Consider the following 12,192-nt stretch of genomic DNA (forward strand, 5'->3'; position numbering starts at 1 on the left):
ATGGGATTAGCAACCCTTCCCTTCAGCGATTACCAAACTAGGCCCTCAACTGGAGTGCCAGATCTCTCATTAGCACAGGAGGAGACAAGCTAGAATTACAGAAGCTGTTCCCTAAAGGTGAAGTTCTGCTTTGAAGCAGTGACTTAATTTAGGCAGATGAGATAGGTATTCAGAGAGAGATGGATGTTTGTGCCCGGAACAGAACAAGCAGAGGAAGCAGCTCAGTAAATGATATGTTTTTAAGTATTTTTAGTAATGCAATGCAGCTGTAAGAGGAAAACAAAGGAGGAAGAGCAAGAAACAATGAAAATGAATTCAGCTCCAACCAAGCACAAAGGGATCACACTGGTGCGTCAAAATATGCTCCTGACCACCACCTTTTAGTGCAGGCTCAAATAAACCCATTCCTATGATCCCACTGTCTGGCAGGAGACACAAACCCCAACCCAGTGGATATTAATCACATGCCACCACCCCAAATCCCTTTGTCCATATGTTTCCAGCTGCTGCTGGGATCCTTACCATCACCTCCAACTGCAAAAACAGCAGCTGCAATTAATAACGTGCAGACACTCTCAATTGCTCATCTCAGCAGCCATCTGGCTTCGTATCACACACACATCCCTGCTATGCAAAGCAGAAGGGTATTTTAGCTCCTGCCACCAGTAGATGAAGGATGGACCAAGAAACAAGCAAGACTGATAGGAAACAGAAGATAGATTATAAACAAGCAAGAGGCAGAAAGAGGGTGTTCAGTGATATTTCTGTGCAAACAAAAGGGGATCCGCCTTTCAGAAGCAACAGTTGCAAATCAGCATTCCCTGAGGACCCATTTTGAGCAACGCTCCATGAGATATCTCAATCATTCATTTTGTCTTTTCTACCATCATCATTTTTGTTCATCTCAACGGCACTTCCCCAGGCTTTGACTACAAACACTAAGTCAGATCTTTAACTGCTCTAATTTGGTGTAGCTCCCTAAACATCCATCTTCAAAGGATCCTTTAATAGCAATTACAGGCCAGATGAGTGGGATTTTAGTTTCCAATTAAACCAGTTTAGCTCAATTCAGAACTGCCAGATTTTGCCCAGATCTGCCATTCAGTTCAGCTCTCTGTGCTTTGTGGAAATGCAGGCGACACAGGGAAAACAGGAAAGAAATCAGAAAACACACTTTCTGGGATCAGGACAATCTCTTGGAGCTGTCTTTGTACAGCATCTAGCACAACAGGGACCCTTCCCGTATGTGAGGCTTTTAGATGCACATTTTAAAGTCAGTATATTTGAGATATGACTTCCTAGGGCATTAAGCATCCCATCTCACATCTGCTGCTGAGAATTTGGCCTCCAAGACTGAAGATGATCATCTTCCCTGTGTTATAGAAAATGATGTCACACAGTTAAGATAGCGATGTTAAACTCATGCAGAACTCAGCGTAATTTTAGTTCAGCTGCAGAATTTCACTGGGCAGGGATTCAAGATGAGAGCCCTGGTCTTGGGCAAGCTTCCCAAGTCTCTGTTTCCTCATCCCTGAAATGTGAATGGCATTGATATCTCTGGGTGAAAAACTCTATTTATTTTCTCATATTTTGACTGTTCTCATTATGAACATCTTTGCTTCAAAACCTGAGATGTTGACATTGTTTGCACTCTCCCTACAACTAAACTGCTGCTTAACAAGAAAGTAGCAATTCCTTAGGCACACATGTTAAGAACTAGACACTATTTGATATCCAGCCAGTTCTGAAAGGAATTCGCCATCATATTCCTAAGAGGTAGAAGTCTGTTGGACATCCTGACCAGCATCTTTGTAGGTATCTCTCTTTGTTGGGGGGGAAATAGTCTATTCCCAAGCCTTTATGTCTGTTTGTGCTTTGCTGGCTCCTATGCTCTCTGCATGTAATAGGACACTGTGCTAACATTTTCACTTCTGCATAGTGTGATAAGAGCTTTTAGCACTTATCTGACATAAATGCAAAGAGCATTTGCTGCCGACACGATGTTCACGTACTACTCTTTGGCAGTACTTCAGCTACATATTTAGCATCTACCACCAAAAGGAGATTCATCCTGAGTTTATGGACCTGCTCCCAGAGCATCATTTATGCTAATGTAAAGTGGACCCTGAACATGATCTAACGACCCTTACTGTGTGCATATGGGGACACATTATTTTAGCTAGGTTCCTTCTTCTCACCCAGCTTGCATTTCTGTCTGATTCCCAAGATGAGAACACTGACATACTGCAAAGGAGATGAGATCTTGAACATGTCCTCACCTGCCTGGAGACCCGGTGGGACCATTCAGGCACCAAGAGCTGCTGATCTCTGCTCTAGTAAGAAGAGACAGGGATCCAGGAAAGAAAAAAATGCAAGAAGGGCCAAGGACTAAACATTCATCTGAAACATGTCAGTGGGAATCTTGATCTGAACAAACACAATATGATCTTAATGCAATTTTAAAGGGGATTAAGCAATGTGCAAAAAGGCATCACACTGACTTTTCAAATCCTGTCTGTATCATATGGACTGTAAAACATTCAGATTTTAAAAAAAATGAAGTTAACAAAGAAAAAAACACTATACAGAAACCTTTATTCACATAAACATCGAAAGAAGCAGAGCTGTCAACAGACACACCTACACCTCTCTTCTGAATTAATGCAGCTGTCTCTTGGGAGAGTTAACGTTCTTTCTCCCATATACCTTTTTCTGTTTGCAGATATTGCAAGAAATAAAGTGAGGTTAGAAAGATTTCTATTATCATCCTTTCCTTCAATACACATTTCACTTCCATATTTTCCTGTGCAGGGCTTGGGTTTCTTTCATTCTGTTTACTTTTAATTCCTTGCCCACTTAAGCTAAGACAACAACATTTTGTTCTGTATTTCCACAGCTATTCCATGGTGATTTGTTAACGATGTTGGGTTTGCAGTCAAATGACTGGAAAGATAAAAAGTTGGCAAGCTACTTCCCTCATTAGGGAACACAGCTCTAAAGCACTCAAGCGCCAGCCTATTAGCTGAATTATTCAACAGAAGAAAAAAAAATACATGACAAGAAAAAAAAAAGCTACAAAAGGAGTGGGGAAGAAAGTGAAGTTTATTGGCTTTGGTGCTATTGGGAAAGTTTGGCAGCATTCCTTGAAGCTCAATTGTAGAATTAAGCCCATTTAAGGAACTTAGGCAAGGTGGAAAGGCAGCACAAAAGCAGCCAGAATCTGGCATTCATAATCCAGATACTGTACTGTATTGTTGCAATTTGGAACTGATAATGAAGAAGCTCAATCAGGGAGTATTTCCAAAGCCGTAATTTAAGGGATCTGTTTATGTGCAGCTTGTGAATAACTGGTGGTGTTGGAGAACTTCCACATTCAGCCACAGGCTTTAAGCATGCAAATAACTCACCATGAGGATCCCCAGTAACAGGTTGTGTGTGTGTTCTTATCGCGCAATAAATACCATGTAATTCAGAAGAGCTTAACAGCCCATGAGAGAGGAGTGAGTTGCCTTGCATATGCCAATGGCAAGAGGAGTTGATATATGGCAGCTTGTTTGTTCCTTTAACAAAACATACTGGAACAAAACCCTGATGGGAAAGTCAGGATTGTCTGGTTTCTGTTTTCACTTAACCTGAAAAGCAAAAGGGAAGCGCTTGATTCAGACACAAAGTTGGCCACAGGCAAAATCTTGAGGACCCCATATTTCTGGGGAACTGCATAGGAGTGGGAAAAACAGTATCTGAATCTTAATAGCAGAGGGAAGTGACTAAGGACACAGCCTCTGGTGAGAGATTTCACCTGAATGTGAGGTAAAAGAGAGTTGGTATCTTGGAGAAACCTCAAGAAGATGGTACAAAGTCCTTCGCTAGAGGAGTCCACAGGCAGACTGGACTGCAGAGAAGAGAAGCATAAAATATCCTGAGTTGGAAGGGAGCCACGAGGATCATCACGTCCAACTCCTGGCTCCATACAGCATGCCCAAAAATCAGACCATCTGTCTGAGAGCGTTGTCCAAATGCTTCTTCAACTCCAGCAGGCTGGGTGCTGTGCCCACTGCCCTGGGGAGCCTGTCCCAGTGCCCGACCACCCTCTGGGTGCAGAGCCTTTCCCTAACCCCCAGCCTGACCCTCCCCTGTCCCAGCTCCATGCCGTTCCCTCGGGTCCTGTCGCTGTCCCCAGAGAGCAGAGCTCAGCGCCTGCCCCTCCGCTCCCCTCGTGAGGGAGCTGCAGGCCGCCATGAGGCCTCCCCTCGGCCTGCTCGGGGCTGAACAAACCAAGGGACCTCAAGCTGCTCGCCATACGTCTTCCCCTTTAGACCCTTCACCATATTCATAGCCCTCCTTTTGGATGCTCTCTAATAGTTTTATAGATTTTTTTATTTTTATTTTGTGGTGCCCAAAACTGCCCAGAGTGCTTGAGGTGAGGCTGCACCAACACAGAGCAGAACGGGACAATCCCTTCACTTGCCTAAACTCCAGAAGAAGCATGGGCAGGGAGAGAAACGGTGTCACCTGAAGGGTTCACAAACAGGGTTTGTGGGATTTAGATATCAGTTGGGCTATGCCAAAAATTACTCAGAAATGGGGAAGAAGACAGAAGAGAAACACATACACAAGATTTTACTTACAGCCGTATAGCTCCTGTGCTAAAGCAAAAGGCATCGAGTAATTTTGAAGCGTTATAAACTGCAGGTATCTGCTTATTTTAATTGTCACATGGCACTAGGAAGATAAAACCTGAATCTGGAGATCTAGGAAGTGTGTCCTTTAGCTGCTGCAGAGCCTGAGAAAACAGCGCAGCTCATGTGGCAGGCTACCACCCACTCATTTGTTCCCAGGCACGTTCGTTCTTTCACCCAGAAACACTGCCCAAGTAGATTTTGCGTATATTTGTGAAGAGATTAGCTATACAGCTCCGATAAAAAGTAACTTCAGTCACGCTAGCTTCCTAGCAGAGGGATTTGCACGGGGCCAAAAATTTTTATGCCACGGTTGCACTGATAGAAGAGGATCTAACAAATGAGGAGAAAGTGGCAACCATCAAATCCATTAAGCAACTACATTGTTTTTTACTTGGTGACCAAGACAGAAGGAGAAGTCAGGCAGTGAGATCTATGTGATGGCTCAGTATAATCAACAGAAGAGGACCAGAACATCAGAAACAGGATGATGACAACCTCAGTAATGTAACAGGGCTGAAATGCAACAGCAGGCAGGAATGTCATTAGGGAGCAATTAGAATTTTTGCTCTAAGTGCTAAAGACTTGACCTCCAATCTACTGTTCCCAGGGGAGAGGAAAGGACTGGGTATACCGAAGCGAGGTAGTGGCTGCAAATACCTAGACAACAGAGCAATCTTAACACAATCAGGTGAAACATTTCTGGGGAGCAGGAAAGCACCGGTGCTAGCACGTACAGCACATGTGGCTGGAGTCAGGATCAGGAGATTTTCCCACCGAAAGAGCTCAAGTGTATTTACCTGGACATACAAAGGCTGAGGAGGAATGTGATTACCAGGGATAATGTTTAGAACATGGTAGAGATATTTACACTGGAAGATGTTCCATTCAGGCTCTCCTCTCAAAAGCCCAGACCTCTCATGACATCTTTACATTGCACTCAGAGGGGGAAAGGCAAGTAGCCCTGATTTCCAGCAGGCAAATTGAGCTACAGAGCATACGCTACTTCCAGACCTGCAAAGTGCTCCAGGGAAGCCATGAGACACGGGCTGAACAGATGGAACAAGTCTTCTTGGAGCAGCTTCAGTGCCAGCTTACTGTCTTCCCTGGAGACCCTCTAGATTGATCATCCTTTGGGACACTGTGTGTGAAAAGAAAGCCCAGGAAGAAAATACTAACAGGATCACTTTTAAATGACTGCATTGGTCTATACTGGGGATAGCTGATATATCTGTGTTGAAAGGACCAGTACAAGTTGCCATTTGATTTCCTAAAAGTCCTCCCCAACCCAATTTTTTAGAATCAGAAGCAAATTTTCTAAAATGGCTTAAAATACTTGAATGACAGAAGAAGACAGGGAAGAAACTGTTAGTCTTGAGGCACGTTTGGATTTGCCATTTGTTAAGGCAAAGGACTCTCTGCTCCACAGATCTCAAACATTGCTTTCAGCATTGGGAAGTGTGCTGACATGGTCTGACAAAGGGTAATTAATTCAAAGTCAGTGTAATTGAACGCTCCCACTGCTGCTCAATTAATCTGATCACTTCCCTTATAAATTCATAACTGCAGCTCCTGACCACTGCAGACCTTATTTATATGCCAAAGAGGATTCCAGTTCTGAAAGACTCACAGGTGTCTGGGACAAAGCAAGACAGGAGAAAAGCTGGACACAAAAAGCAAAGAACTCAAAGCTGCCTCCTTCCCTCCCCCAAATGCTCAGTTCCACCCGAGACAGGAGAAAGAAAAACAGGGCAGCAGAGAATGAAAATGCTAAGAAATTAAATTTGCCGAAAATAGCAAGAGGAAAATGGCAATGATTAAAAAAGAAAAAGAAAAAAAAAAGGAATTTAAGTGACATCTCTCTCCATTCTGGACATGGGATATTTGCAAACAATTTCTTACCCTTTTCCTCTCTATCTTTTCCCTATTCTGAGGGGTTCCTTTATTATGCCATTTATTTTTCCCCAAAGTTGCAGGCTGTTATATTAGTAAATAATTAATTTTACACGGCCATAACTCTTGCCAGCCCTAGAATTCAGACAGAAACAGTTGCAGGAATGTAGCTGAGTTCTCAGGGAGAGGGAGAAGTAACATGGACAACTTTCTGCTTGCAGACGGGGCTGGGAGCTGGGACTGTTCACCGGGTTCAGGATCAGACAGACTGTTCTGCATTTTCAGCCCAAGCCCCAGGGCTGTATTCAAGTTGCTAGAACAGAGATCACTGCTGGTTTTCTGCGATGAGACTGCATGGGGAAATTGGATGCTACCGTAGCTTTTTTTGGCATGAATAGCAGGATGATGGCTTGCAAAGCTGCCCAAGTGGTTTAGACTTCAAATGAAAAGAAATGGGATAGCCAAACCCCGGAGGGCCCTCATGATATTTCCCCATAGGAGATGGAGCCTCTTCCAGTTTCAAGTGAAACGAAGCAAACTGCTCAGAACAGGGGCAAGTTTTATAGATGCCTCTTCCTGTATTGCGATGAAGCTGAGAGCACCTGTAGAGAGAGATGTGAAGGAAAGCATTTTGCTCTGATGAAAAAGCAGGGAAATGGCAAGACAGAGCATCGTATCATGGTGAGACAGTTCTAAGACAGGACACTAGGAAAGCTGCATCCAGCTGCTTTCATGGGAGGACACATGGGACATAAAGGGAATTGTCTGTAGTGAGGGGTAGTATAGGAGAAAGCTAGCCACTGCGGGACCAATCCTTGCCAAAGGCAGATGGAAATTTGGTACCAGTCATGGCAGGGACATGCATTTTTCTCCAAAAGCAGCACGTTCCATGGATAACATCACAGAAACAAAACACAATATGCATGCATGACATCACAAGAAATCCAGTTCCTGGATCATGCCACAGTGCCTCCTCACAGCTGAATAGTGCTGAATGTGGCCTTCTGTGCCCATCCCTCTGCAGCACCACTGGTGGTCTTCGATCAGTGCAACCTCTTGCTTCCATTCAGCTCCCCTCTCCAAGAGCTGAAAGCCAAGCTGTTTCATTCAGCATCACCAGAAGCATATCAGAATCGAGATATGATTTAGTAGCTTAGTGGGTATTATTGGTGATAGGAGGATGGTTGGACTAGATGATCTTGTAGGTCCTTTCCAGCCTTGTGTTTCTTTGATTCTAAGAAGCCTGATCGTTGGTAACACCAGCAAAAAGGCCAACAAAGCTTGATGACAAACAGGACCATCCAAACAGGTCTCCACCAAACAGCGCTTTCTGCTCATAACAAAAGGATGCTGCAGCTCTTGCATTCCCAAAGCTTGCAGGTGGCACTCTCAAATGCAATTCTTATTCCTAATACAAAATGAAAAGCACAGCAACAGCCTTGGGTACTGGTCAAACAGGCTGCAATTAAACCATGCAAAACATTACTGCAGGGAGCCATAGGTACACCTGTTATTGCCCATTGTAGCTCCTTTAAGGCTGCAACAGTTCATATTGAAATTGTTCCTACAAAACAGCTCTCTGACCAAGGAGCACGGGACTTAGCCCCACGTTCCCAATTCGCCAACCTGTGTTAGTCTTTGCTTTCCTCCTGCACATAGCTCCATGAGTTCTCTCTCCATTTCATTTCTCAACAGCCTGGAGAAGCCACGATACTCTGCTGGAGACCCCCTGGCTAAACAAGTGGATCTAAACCTGCTGCAAGGCAAACACCTGTATGCAAACCAGTGAAACTGGGGAGCTAAACTAAAAAAAAAAAAAAAAAAAAAAAGAAAACGGAGCAGGAAATACATGAAGCAACTCTGCTTTCCTCACAAGCAGCCTGGAGCTAAAAGAAAGCACCACGGCTCTCAATGCAGCTGACCAGAAGCAGTCTCTGAATGAAGTCCAGGGTGATTTAGGGTGAGGGAATGGTGGGGGAGACACGATCCATACCCGACTTCCCCCGTGACAGTGTTGTCTAATAACTTGCCATAGGATTTTGATCTGACGGAGGACCAAATTAGGTTATGAGCTTTGCTGTCGATGTAACAGAAAACATCAGGCTCCCAGCTCCTTTGCTTGCTCTCTGCCACACACAGCCCTTGCCCTACTTCTTCCTTAGCAAAGCATTTCGGAAGGGCCCATTCCCCCTTCCCTCCCACTCCACCCTGAAGCAAAGCTGATGAACTGTGGCTGCTTGTCACCCTGCCAAACCTCGCTAACTAATCTCGGTGTGAAAGCAGCTGTGACAGGCAGCAGCTGAAGACACAGCATCAAATTAACCAGCTGGAAGGGACCCAGCAGAGCACTGCTGCTCTCTCTTAACCACTGCATGAGTCAATTCTCACCGTCCTCAGCATCCCATTATGTTTGACTGGGTGCAGGGCCCGCTTCCCTGAGCAGCCCATTCCAGCCAGTCCCCACAAAATAATCTAGGAGCTGAAGCATTTCTTGCAGGGCTTTTTCCCACTGGAAGAGAAATCGTGGCTCGGTGACATCTCCCTCCAGACTCGCAATAGCTTTTTGTGCAAACAATGCCAGCGAAATGCCACCATTGCTTTTACAAGTTTTTTGTTTTGTTTTCATTCGAGAGAATTGCATTTCTGTGCTCGGAGCATTTTGAACGCGCTGATCGAATCTGGCAGGAGTAACCAAACACACACACATCGCATGGGAAATGGAACAAGGAGGGAAGGAAGGATACAAGCAAATATTTCTTCAGGATTGTCAGGCCTCTCAGTTTCCATGGCAGTGTGTTTCCATGGAAGCCAAATTTGAAGCCTGTTGCTGCCACTGGAGTGGCCCAAAGAAAAATTATTAGTCTTGAAAATTAACCAAGCTGCTCTCTACCTTGAGAGCCAGCCCACCCACAGCCCTAAAAAAATATATACACACGTATATAAAAACCAGCAATTTCCATCTCTGATAAAAGATCCAAAGAGCACATGAGGAAGGAGGAGAGAGGAGGAGAAAATATCACAAAAAGACAAACAGGAGCTTCCTTTTATGCAACCAGCAATAGAGCAAGGTTTCCAAAACACACTGGCAAGCACAAGGCTGAATGTGCTTTATGAAATGTTTCACACAAAGGTCAGCAAAATCCTGCAAAGCGTTCTGTACCACCAGATGCTGAGGGGACAAAAGGAGGGTACCCTGAGACTAGTGCTGCCTGGCTGCCATTTGGTTGTTCAAAACGAAGCCCCTTAATCATGCCACTACCTCCCCAGCAGTTTGCTCACCCACCTTGCTGTAAAAGCACAGGGAAGGGGATTTTTACTGGGGGCCTTCTTAGTCAACAATAAAGAGCAGCAGCTTTGCTGCTTTCCTTGCTGGTCAGAACAGGTTTACGAATGCTTGAAGTCTCTTTTTTCCTTATCTGCCCCATTTCCCCACCAAAGAGAAGTTCTCTGCAGCCCCTTTCATTTTTCTTAGGCCAGGTAGCCCACACAAACTGCCTGCTTTATCGCCAGTAACCAAAATAGTGTTGCACAGAGACTCAGCCCTTTCTGAGACGGTGCGATTCAGCGATGAGATGCAGGCACGTTCTGTAGGAGGCCTGAACACAAGTTCAGGTGACAATAGCAAACCTATTTGAAAGACCATTTCAAAAGGACAGATCACCGAGACTCTGAATTTGTGACTTCCACCTAGAAACAAGTGCCATTCCCCCACTGAAATGGAAAAAGCATCGTAAAGGTCTACCTAATTGGGCCTTCTGGGGATATAAAGCCTAAAGAAATCTCAACTGTAATTGAAAGATAAAGATCAGAGGGGAAAGAAGCCCCTGCCACAAGGGGGGGGCCCTGTTAGACCAGCAGCTGAATCTGAGTTTGATTCTCAGTTTGAGGCAAAGAGATGTAAGATCAATACTACTGAGAAGTCATTTTTGTATCATGTATCACTACAAGGCCTCCTGTGCTCTGTGCTACCCCTCGTACCAGGGGAAGAAGGAACAAGAAGCAGGTGGTTTTAAAGCACCTGAACTAAAGCACCTGATCAGAACATGGTGAGAAGACTGCCTTTGGAAGGAAGGTGAGCCCAAATGCAGAGCCTGCTGTAGGGTTTGGGATTCCCATTCTGTTCAGACTTCTAGAAGAGGAAACAAAACCCAGTGTTTGACACAGACCAGCTGAGCTGATTGTTGCAGGTGAGCCAGGCAGGGACACACCAGCAGCACTGCATCCCACCTCTCATACTGACTGCCTCTAGGGCAAAACAGCCTTCTCCACCCAATCTTGGTTATGGACTACTAGCCATAAACCTCCAAAGAACCTTAAAAACTGCTCTGCAAGAAGCAGCCAAAGCTAGTTTACATCTGCCAATAGAACAATCGGCACGAATCAACACCTCTCTCCTGTTTGGGGAGGTTTTCTTAGTTCCTACCATTACACAGCTCTGGCATGTACTGCTACCAGCTGTTTGCCTCCCTCTCTGCCAGAGATTAATGTCTTGAAGGAAAAGCATGACCAGATTCTAGCTCTTCAGTACGAAGTCCAGTATCTTAGTTTCAAGCCCTGAACAGATGAGTTTGCAAGTACGTACCAGCGGGGAGCAAGGATGCTCTAATACAGGTCACACGTGGAGGCGGCTGCTGGCAGCATCCAAGGCAGCTGAGAGCACCACAAGAGCCAGATGGGGCTGCAAGCCATCAGGCGAGAGGCTCAGCACTTCCAGCATTTCACACACCAGTGCTTAAAATCCTTTGCACAGCACACATCAATAGCTGAAGCGTTCTCTTCACACAGAAGGCTTCAAGCCCAGAGGAGCACTTGCTCGCCTGGAAACGGTATCACTCAGACCTGCCTTTCTGCGGCTGTGAAGGGATGAGGAGTCTCCTCTATACAGGGCAATTCCACTAGCCAAAGGCAATGGCAAAAATATCCCCAAACTAATGTTCTCTTTGGACATTTCAACCTCTTCTCCCATGCTCTCTTTTGTAAAAGGAAAGAGAATCTGGCCAGCAAGCAAGTTTTTTCCTCCGTGTGCATTCACACACATGGGATTCACTTTCCATGATGGGTTTTAGAAAGGGGAACAAGGGCTCATAACAGGTCACCCAAGCACAGCAGCTTCGGTTTTTGAACCAACTCACTCTCTCTGGGGCTACCTCTACCAGCAGTGAGTAGCACCAGGTGCAGAGCAGAGCCCACAAAGGACCACTTACCAAGTTATTACCAGACCTGTTCAGCACAGTTAATGTCCCCACTTCACAGCTCCATGCTAACGCTCGTGCTTCAGGTTCAGGAGCCTGATGGGCTTCAGGGCTCCATACAAGAGTATTTTGCATCGCACCACCACTCCTGGACAAACTTTAGTATTTTTGCTTACACAAATCAAAAGGGAAAAACACAAAATGTAACTGGGCAGAGGAGTTCCTAAGCTCACTGGCCCTCAGTTATCTGATCTCTTATGAAGGTCAGAAGGATCACAGCCAAACAAAGCTGAGATCACAAGAGCTCCAGAGACGAAGAAAACAAGAGTCACAGAAGTGAAAAGTATACTTGATCTTCAGAATGTGTCTTAAACCCAGCAATGCAGAGAATTAAGCAAGTAATTCCTAATTTTGTATCATCAATAAAT

The sequence above is a fragment of the Anser cygnoides genome, chromosome 8 (assembly GCF_040182565.1).
Source record: "Anser cygnoides isolate HZ-2024a breed goose chromosome 8, Taihu_goose_T2T_genome, whole genome shotgun sequence".
Taxonomy (NCBI): domain Eukaryota; kingdom Metazoa; phylum Chordata; class Aves; order Anseriformes; family Anatidae; genus Anser; species Anser cygnoides.